A 9,504-nucleotide genomic window follows, 5' to 3' on the forward strand; every position below is an offset into this window, starting at 1 on the left:
GTGCCAAAGCTACACATTGTATCTATTTGCTTGTCCTTCAAATAGGGGCAAGACTGTTACAGAAAAATTACTTGCAAGCATATTGTGATTTACTTGCAAGCATATTGTGCCTTAGTTACAGAAAAATTACTTGCAAGCATATTGTGGTGACCCACACTCTGTTGGTTCACACTCATTGAGTTCGCTCGTGAAGGGCCGCTGCTGCTTGAGGCCCTTGAGAGGCCCTTCGTGTCGTGATGATTTTGCAGGTACCCCGAGAGGCCCTTGAGTTTGCCGGAATGTCGATTAACTTCCGTTCTGGCAAATTCGGGTACTCCATATGTCCTATTTTTAGCAAAGGTCATGCTAAAATTTTCCGTGAATTTTAGCATGACTTTGCTAAAAATCGGACATATGGGGTACTTGCTACTAATGCATGGCCCGGGGTATCTTAGTACTTAATTAAGTAGGATCAACTGCCCCTTTATTCTTGCTGTATTAAACCATAGGTGGCAATAGAGCCAAGTGATTAGTGCCAAGTTATTAGGCCCAACCTAGGGTGCCTCGGCATCGATAAACCCTAAATGATGAAAACTTAACTTGGCTGCCCCGGATGCCTCGGTGTCGATGAGAACCTAAATGATGTACGCTTAGGCTTTTAGGGTGCCTCGGCGTCGACAAACCCTAAGTGATGAAAGCTTAGGCTTTTAGGGTGCCTCGGTGTCGACAAACCCTAAATGATGAGACCATGATCTTGTTCCTTGACAATAACCAACTTTTTGACCAATTTTTTTTCCTATTTAGAGCGAAACATGGCCCACAACGATGAGGCCGGTGGTTCGGGCGGCAAGCAATTCTGGGAGTTGTCCCAGGATATGTCGTCATCATCATCGGACGACGAAAGTCTCCCGGCGGAGTGCGACTGGTGCCACGACGATCGAGGTCTATGCGACATGCCTCACCTGGACGATGATCGGTGCTTCAACATTAAGCTAAAGGAGACCTTCAAAGTTGAAACGGTACACAATGACGACAAGTGTTATTTTCATAATTAAGCATGACTTCAACTATTTCAACGTGTAATTTTCATCTTTTACAATTCAAGTATAGCTTATCCCAAGCCATGCAAGACGCTATGTCTTGGAGAGGATGGATTTTGAAGACCATGAAATTTATGAAACAAAGAAAATTCACTTAAGGACTCATCACGATGTTGACTTTGAAGTAAATCTATATAATTCTGAGAGCGTAACCCATTTTGGTTGCAAAAATTGGGAAGCATTTTGCAAGATGTATGGTTTTGATGAGGGTATGCTTATCACCATGGATCTTGGTAATCCTGACATCAACCAAGACAATATGGACATTTGGGTCCTTGTTGATACGCCTCCAGTTCTACCGCTATGTGAGTTTCTCAAACATAATTATTAGCTAATTTATACTGTTTATTTCAAAATAGTGGACAGCTTATTTCCATTGACAGCTTATTTTTATTGTTCAAAGAATGTGCGGGAGATGGTAGACAAAACCCACTACACCGATGGCTCCGAATTAACAACTTACAAGGAGAAAAATCATTAGGTCGGATTTTGTACTGACATTGAGAATTACAATATCTACAATCAAACTCCTCAACATTATGGTAAATACGTGCCACTAGTGCATGTGTTCAACTATGGTAACTACCATGGAGATACCCTGGTAAGATTTTTACTATTACGACATCCGTGCATCTTTTGCATTCTTCTAAAACTAGTACATCATTGCTAACTATGAAGTTATTACTATGTTTTTCAACAGATAATCCCAGAGAATTGTGTGCCTCATATGATGTATCTGAAAGGTAGTGTTAATGTTTTGAACATACAGCTAGGTCGTCCTACGAATCTCAACTGTCCATACGAGATTTCTAAAAGAAGCGGAGACATGAAAATCAAAGGATGGGAAAAATGTATGGACAGTCGTAAGGAGCTTCTTGAAAGCAAAAGGAAGCGAAGCGCAAGAATTGGAGACAGGATGTTCTCCATTCTCCATAATGGAGAGTCAGGGTCTATATTGTTTTATGCTATTTTAGCTTAAATAGGGTATTTAGGTCCTGCCTAATACTGATGATCATGTGCTAAGAACAATTAAGTAGGGTTGGTTCGAAGACTATCAAGATGATGATCATATGACTTGTTATGAATAACGAGTAGAAGTTGTATGATGATGATTAGTAGGACTTGTTAGGATTAGTATTACTTTCGACAAACTCGATACTCGCGGTCTTGAGAGTAGTAATGTTTTATCTTTGTTCGGTCTTTTGAATTCGGAGACTAATATGATGAATTGTATTCGGAGACTAATCTTCTATTGTATTCGATGAATCTGATGTTGCTGTGTGCTGCTGTCTATATTCTGTCTAATAATATATTTTATATTCTGTCTAATAATATATTTTGTAACCTGCGCAAAAATCATAAAAGGAAAAAAAACCAAATATTCATACTAATGGCGCATCATCACCAGGTGCGCCATTAGTATGCCAAAGGATACTAATGGCGCATCAACAGAGAATGCGCCATTAGTATGACAAAGCCATGCTTACGTATGGCCCCCCGGGAGGCACACTAATGGCGCATGCTGTTACATACTAATGGCGCACTAGTTGGTGCGCCATTAGTATACCAGATACTAATGGCACACCTGTAATAAGATATACTAATGGCGTGCTACTAATGGCGCACTGGTAATGCGCCATTAGTAGGCAAAACCAGTGCGCCATTAGTAGGCCTTTTCCTAGTAATGAAGGACCAGTCTACATGGCTTACCCTATAGCGCAACAGGGGTCTGTGGTCGCTCAACCAACTTCGCGGTATATACGAAATGTGAATTGCTATAAAAACCAATAACAGAAAAATATAATTTATTTAAAACCAAAGAATGTCGTGGCAAATCGTGCATTACCCTCTAATGCATTTATAATGGTGTCACTAGGTAGTGGGACATACCTAGCCAATCAACTGGTACCAACTCACGGGTTAATCTTCTCATATATAACCTAGTATTCCTGTCTATTCACATAAATTCCCTAATATCTGATTTTTAAATTTTAATAGGATAGTGAAATCAAGAAATAACACTTCAGTAAATCTAATTTTTTTTCATTTCCACAATAAAAATAATTGAAGGACTCCAAAAGTTGAAATACTTAAAAATCAAACAGTAAGAAACAAGCAAAATAAAAAATAATCAAACGCATAAAAATATTGGAGACATCAAACAATTAGGAGAGTACAATACTAATCTGGATTAGAGCACTTAGACCCATAAAAACCATTTAATTCCCAAAAATTGCCCATCATCTCAACAAAATGAAAAATTATTTTTCTCCCAACCCCCTTTTAATACCTTTTTTTTCTTGTCTGGAGACACTTTTCTCTACTAACCAACACCACCTCCTACAACACTTCTTCGTCGCCTTTCAACAATAAAAACCCTTCTTCCCAACCAGTGCCTCCAGCAAGCCGTGTAGCCACCACCTTGTCTACCCCCTACCCACTTTGTTAGAGACGCCACACACTATCACCACCAAGCAAAAGTTGACACTTTTGCAATGTCCCATGGCTCTTCCATGTCTCCAGTGCAGTCATTGGAACCATCTAGAGAGCCGGCGCTACCATCCTCGCGAGCTTCAAGCAGGGCCGGTCCAGAGATTTTTGGGGCCTAGGGCCAACCTAGAAGCTGGGGCTCCTTAATATATACCTATTGGGACATTTACATATACCACTATTATTTTTACCTCGATATGTAGCTATCTAAAAGATGCACATGCTTCTTATAATAGGGGGAAAATCGCATAAGGCAGCTATGCTTACCTTGGCCAACATCAACACATTTGGTGCCTCCATATGCATGTTCTTTTCTATAACATTTTTTTGTCTTCTGATGAGGGATTAGAACCATGTTTCAAGCCCACTAGATAATGAGGACATTGGTTGAAATTTTATTAATTATAAAAGATTTGTTGAACAGAGAAATCAACATATTACTTGATATCATCTGCAAACCCGAAACCTTGTTTTGTGGCCACTTTGATCCTCAAGATCTAAGTTGAAATCTTTTGGAGGGAAGGAACCGTCTGAATGCCCTTGATAATGATTACATTTTTATTCTAGAAAGGTTGTAAATCTCAATCGCAAAATCCATAGAGCCCTACAAAGAGAAGATCAAAAAGAAGCGAAAGACTAGGTGGATAAATACGTAGCTGTTAAAGACAAGATCAATTCATGCTCGTGGTTTCACGGATTATGCAGAAGCGAAAACAATCTGCCAATGAGACAATGACCTGCAGATGGCTGATGGTTGCACCTTGCGGCCTAGCGGATGCCGGATGGTTGATGGCCCGGTCGCCGGCATGGGCACACGGCTGCGGCGCAACACCAGGGTGCCGTGCGCAACAGCGACAATTAGCCAACGAACAAGAATCCCCAGTGGCCGAGCGATTGGCAGAGAGTCCAAGATGAAACAAACCAGTGAACGTTCAGATATTCGGAGTGATTAACGCGTGCGGCCGTGCGAGTGTCGACGCTTCTCCTATCGCTAGCAGCAATTGGGCCTAGCCCATCTCCAGCCCCTTGTGTTTGGTTTCCTCCTTTTATTTTTTCGCTACCTAATATTTTTGCTAGGCTATACTAACATAAATACCAGATCATGGCCCCACCTCCTGGCCTGGGCCTCGAGCCGTCGCCCCTTCGACCATACACCAGGGTCGGCCTGGCTTCGAGCCATCTCCTTGGCCCATTCTAGCTGGCAAGCCGCCTCACTAGCCATGTCACTGCAGGCTCGAGCTCCTTCAAAACAAAGAATGGAATCCTCACATTCCGTCTTTTCGTTCCGTTGGGCACCACTCGTCCGAATGAGTGAGCGACATGAGAATAAAGACGACGACTACGGTTGCAACAATGGTTGATGGCAAGATCAAATCTCAGGCTTGACGCTTCCCCGTCGATGGGTGAGGTGCTGGTGATGACTTCGTCAACCTTGATGCTTTAACTTCGGTCGTATTTTAAATAGACCTTGTATATGAATTCGTGTATGTTTTTTTAGTATAGGCCCACAGACATCCTGTGCCGGAGTTCGGCCCAACTAAACATGAAGCCCTAAATAGGGCCCACCCCCATCATCCGCCTCCTCGGTCACAGACCCACTCCACTCTCCGCTTCACTCTCCACCCCCAAATACCCAAACCCCCATCGCCGACCATGGCTGGTCCCCGGCAGCCGCCGTTCACCAACGTGGACCCCGCGACGGAGGCCGATCTGCGGGGCAGGGGCCGTGACCCGCGTGAGGTGGACCGATCCACGGAGGAGCTACTCAGCAACATCAACACCGAGCTCATCCCCGACCTGCCCGCCTCCGACGGACATCATCTTGAACAACGCCCACCTCCGCCCCAAGGCGTCAGCTTTTCCCCCACGCCGCCGACTCGGCGGCCATCGTCACCGCCATCTCCACCATCCTCGAAGCGCACACGGGACCCATCCCCTACGCCCGTCTCACCAGCAGCCACATGAGCGCCTACCAGGCCCAGCTCGCGCGCTGGCTCCAGCTCCTGGCCACCAAGGGCGTCCAGGAGCTCGCCCTCGTCAACCGCCCGTGGCCGCTCGACGTGCCCCTCCGGGCCGTGCTCTTTGGCATCGCCAGCATCGGCTGCCTCTACATCGGCCTCTGGAAGTTCGAGGACGTGGCAAGGTTACTACCCCGCACCTCCTTCCACCACCTCCGTGAGCTTGGCATCTGCAGCGTAGTCATGGAGGACGGGGACATCGACTTTGTCATCGCCGAGAGCCCCATCTTGGAGACCCTCAGGCCTCAATATCCATGGATGCAACAAGGGGCTGCGCCTTCGCTTCGTCAGCCAGAGCCTCCGGTGCGTCCAAATTTGCAGCTCTGTTCCGGAGGACATTGCCGTGGTGAAGGCTCCTCGCCTCGAGCGGCTCATCCTGGAGGGGTCCCGAGGCAACGCCGGCGGCTTGTGCACCAAGGTCAGGATTGGCGATGCGCCCAAGCTGCACAAGGAATCTTGCAGCCAGGGAACACCATCCTGGTTCCTGGAGATGCGAGACAACATCGTCATGGTGTGTACATCTCCTGTCCGCGGTCTAACAGTTTCTTCAGTTAGCAAAACATCGTCCAATTGTTGGAGGTACAATACTAAATGTGTAATTTTTTTGTTTAATGGGGTTCATTCCAGGCCGGGATAAATGCGAGCCAAGCGCCATGGCCACCAGCGTCAAGTTCCTAAGTCTAAATGTGCGTTTCAGAAGCCACACCGATTCCAAGATGGTTATCTCCTTCCTCAGCTGATTTCCCAATTTGGAGGCACTGCACATTATGGTAGTTTTTTTCATTTCATGTTTTGCTTACATTCGTACCGGTTTCCAGTATGTCTTATGTGTAGAATGTTTGCGGCAGCAGATCATGTGTTTTCAGCTTCTGATTGATTAATTGCAGATAATGTACTATTATGCAGTTCTCCCAATGTCGATTGCTTTGCTTATTTACCTCTTGTTATAGCGTCTCTCACCATGGTCATATATCATACAACTTGGCAATATTTGTGCTTTTGATGTTGTAAGTGGCATGTGGGGCCCGTTTCTGACTTCAGAATTTACACATGATAAACCAAACACATTGCCACCTACAGTTTTTTGGAGGTCCATGTGGTTTATCATATTACTCTAAACCACGTCACATACTACATAGCGATTTCAGCTGTGAATTTTGCAACTGACATGCAGTGCCAGACTATAGTTTGCAGGTGATCTGTGTGATATTACCACAATGCCATGTTAGTTCTTTGCTACTAGAACCACTAGTAGCAAACGGAGCTTTAAAACCGGTTGGGGGGACCTTTAGTACCGGTTGGTGTTACCAACCGGTACTAAAGGTTTTTTTTTTGAAAATTTTGGAAATTTTTTTGATTATTTTTTTCAATTTTTAATTTTTCTGAATTATTTGGTGATTTAGTCTCTAATCACCTTTCTTAACTGCTCAAGTGTGGATCACTCATTCCAAATCATCTAACATCTCGACCGGTCACCCATCCCTCTCACTACTCCAGCCCGAGCACGCTTAACTTTCGGGTTCTATTCTCCTTCATTTCCAAGTCTGCACTTGTTGTTTTCCTGACAATAGTAAGATGTCAATCCTATTAACCCTCAGGAGTTTAGGTTGAGCATTAAGTCACACATTTCATTGTTTGAGTTTGAAACTATTATTCTAAAAAACAGTAATTATTTAGTAACACTAATATTTCTTGAATAAGTTTGACCATAGTTTGACCATAGTTTGACCACAGTTTGACCAGATTTGACCAAAATTCAAAAAATTGAAATAATTATTTAGTAACACTAATATTCTTGAATAATTATGTAGTAACATTAATACTTCTTGAATAAGTAGTTTGACCAGATTTAACCAATTTTTTTTAAAAAACTGAAATTTGACCATATCTTTTATTTCCTTTTGGAATTTGAGGATTCTAAAAAATTGCAAACATGCCGTAGGTGGTCTCCATCGGATGCGGATTTTCGTGCTGAATTTTTTGATATATTATATGTTTTTTTCCGACGTCGTATGCAAAAGTTATAATCGTTTTACATTTTCCCTACACTTTTTGCAAAACATGTCCAAATTTAAGTTTTCAGTTTTTATCATTTTCTTTTGATTTTTTTCAAACTGAAATGGCGATACACGGGGGGGGGGTAGAGTTTGAAAATTGCCCTATAGTGCCGGTTTGTGTCTTCAACCAGGACTATAGGATAAGACTCTTTAGTGCCGGTTGGTGACACAAACCGGAACTATAGGTTAGACCTTTAGTACCGGTTTGTGTCACAAACCGTCACTAAAGGGGCTCGTGGGGCCCTGGCCTGACGCCAGCCTGCCACCACCCCTTTAGTACCGGTTCGTGGCACGAACCGGTACTAAAGGTTCATTAGGTTCATCACGAACCGGCACTAATGCATAGCCATTCGAACCGGCACTAATGGTCACATTAGTGCCGGGTTTTTTACAAACCGGCACTAATGTGCTTCACGTTTGACCCTTTTTCTACTAGTGAACGTATCATGTCATGAGTTATGTCTGATTAACTAATTACAAGGTTTTTGTCAAGCTTCTATTTATTCTTAGCCATCAGGTCTTCTCTACACATACTACATAGAGACTAAAGTACAAAATCATAATTCTGCGGGTTGCATTGCATGTTAATTTCAGTTAGTTATGACATTTGTTATGAATTCTGGGATTGCAAATTTCTGTCTACAATTTGCTGGAGGGGCCTGTGTAGCATGCCATATATATTGATGCTTTACTTCTATGCTGCACCGTATCAGGCATTTATGTCTGATTAACTAATTACAAAGAAGGTGTAATGACTTATATCTGAAAATTCTTCTTCAAGAATATATTTGTAAAAGTGTGCATGTGTTAGGAGAGCTACACTGCAGCTCGAATCTGTAGCTTCAGTTCTTAATTTGTTATGCATGAACTGTAATAATGAGGCAACCTTAGTTGATGTTTCTCTGTACTAATAGGCTACTTGGTACTTTTTTTAGCTCTACACATGGAAATATTGGCATGTCATATCTCCGACATATCAGTGAAATCAAGCTACTGCTTGTTACGCCATAGGGGGTAGCATCTAGGTATGCCTCGTAGTATAATGTACAATATGTGTTTCACGAGTCACGACATAGGCTGGGGCTTCCTTGAGCACAATATCCGCCACCTTCCTCAAATGCTTTCCCAGTTAATATGAGGCACCGCAAACTATTAATTTTCATTATATACTCAACATGATTCCTAATAGGTGAACTGTTGAGTGATTTAATTGCTTTTTTCTCCTGTAGTCTGAAAATTGTGATTATGAAGCTGGTAGTGCCAGGATGAATCTCAACTTTTGGAAGCTGGTCAAGCCCACTGAAAATGTCAAGTCGTGCATCAAGGTGTTCTCTTACAAAGAATTCCGAGGGGAGCTCGGGGAGGTTGTCTTCCTCAAGTTCTTCTTCCGGAGCGCGAGGGTGCTGAGGACCGTGTCCGTCTCCATGGCTAATCCAAGATTCATGTCATTCTCAATGGATGAGGCGACTCATAAAGCACAACAAGCTTCTAACAAGATGGCCAGTAGTTCCTGCGAAATGGTGCTTCTCGGGGGCACAGGTCCTGAAGGAGGCATGCCCTGGAGCTTCAAGACATGTACCGATTACTCTGTTGAGGACCCTTTCTCAGTGGTGCAGATTCGCCACAAAGCTTAATATTCGTGGAGCAATGGAAGTTTTTCGGATGCCAACTATGAAGCATGTCCGGTATTTGCTTCTTCTGCTACCTGTATCCTGACTTTTGTGGTATTGTAAATTATTATGGGAAGCGTAGAACCCTTTGCTCGGGCCGCATTACATTATATAGAATACATGCCGTGGCTTACAAGGTTTAGACCGATACTAGATCGATCGGTTATAGAAGAAAGATAGGGAGAGGTTG

General features: G+C 43.4%; 1 pseudogene; it reads left to right on the plus strand.

Moving 5' to 3' along the window:
- Positions 1-5,222: 5,222 nt before the first annotated feature.
- Positions 5,223-9,278, plus strand: LOC119347694 (annotated as a pseudogene).
- The last annotated feature ends 226 nt before the right edge of the window (positions 9,279-9,504 follow it).

Source organism: Triticum dicoccoides, unplaced genomic scaffold (genome assembly GCF_002162155.2).
Source record: "Triticum dicoccoides isolate Atlit2015 ecotype Zavitan unplaced genomic scaffold, WEW_v2.0 scaffold73643, whole genome shotgun sequence".
Taxonomy (NCBI): domain Eukaryota; kingdom Viridiplantae; phylum Streptophyta; class Magnoliopsida; order Poales; family Poaceae; genus Triticum; species Triticum dicoccoides.